The following is a 1342-nucleotide window of genomic DNA, read 5'->3' on the forward strand; positions in this document are numbered from 1 at the left end:
TGTCACTTACTATGGGCTGCCCATACACAGCCCCCATGCCCTAAAAATGACACTGTTAAAACACTAGACAATATATGGCAGAAAGTACTGTTTTAAAAACATCTTGACATGAAAGCTTTAAAAATATGTGGGATATAGGGCAGTAAGAGAGACACTCAATAAACAGCTGGACATAAAAGCAGCTGCAAACTACGCACAAACAAAGGAAGTGCTGAGGATCACTGTGAGACTGGTGGAAGACTTCTCCTGCCATACTTGTCCTGCTGTGGAAATGGTTTCTGTTGTTACCAGGAACAGTGTGCAAAGGCTCACAAAAAGCCACCGTCAGAAATAACTCAGATGCAGAGAGGAAAAAATTGCTCCAGAGTTCTTTTGGGAAGGATTAGGTTTAACATAATTGCCATTTGTAAATTAATTTCACATCCTTTTGGAGCTTGGCCTACTAGCATTTCAAGGCTTGACTGGAGCTGGCAGACAGGGTGGGCACCGATCCCAAGGCCTGACTGCCAAGAAAAAGGAAAATATTAAGAGAAAAAAATGGCAGTGAAAAAAGGAAAAGGCCAGGGAAATATAGGGAAATGAGATTAGTTTAGGAAATCTATTGTTTTCAGAGCCATGGACTGATTTTATGGCTGGCTTATTAGTCACAGTCTTACATGAACCTGGCCTTTGTAATCAATGCTGAAAAGAAACTGGTGGTGAATATAGCTTCTAACACATCAAAATTTTTTAAATACATGTTTCTGTTATTTTTAATTATGCTGGGTATTTTTTTAATTTAAATTCATATGAAACTCTGTTGAAAGCAATGGGGAGACTCCTCTCAGCTTTAACAACTTTGAATCGAGCTGCGTAAAAATAGATGCCACATGCCTCAAGGCTTCTGCTACAGTCTTGCCAACTGAGTCCAAGCAGCAAAGTAGTACCACAACTCTTCTATTTCTTACATCCAGCATTTTAGGATCATGAGTTACTGGGGCCCAGCTGGAGTCCATGTGACATCTCTCAGTCCTTTTCCCAGTGCTGGATTAGACCTGAGAGATCTGGGCTTGGTCCTGAAGTTCTCTAAGGTGCTGAGATAGCAGAAAGATGCTCTACTGCACAGGAGACATTTTGCACAGAGCTGTACAGTAGATGAATGTCTCCTTTCCAAAAGGAAAAAGTATGCAATGAGAAGAAAAATGCCCAGGAAGAGCAGCGAATCCAGTGTGGAGCCTTGATGCAAAGGTTGCTCCTCCTCTCACAGAACCACAGAATCATTTCACTTGGAAGAGACCTTTAAGATCATCAAGTCCAGCCACTAACTGCTGACTTGCAATGCAAGTTAAGCCACTGCTTAACA

Source organism: Apaloderma vittatum, unplaced genomic scaffold (assembly GCF_000703405.1).
Source record: "Apaloderma vittatum isolate BGI_N311 unplaced genomic scaffold, ASM70340v1 scaffold15184, whole genome shotgun sequence".
NCBI lineage: Eukaryota > Metazoa > Chordata > Aves > Trogoniformes > Trogonidae > Apaloderma > Apaloderma vittatum.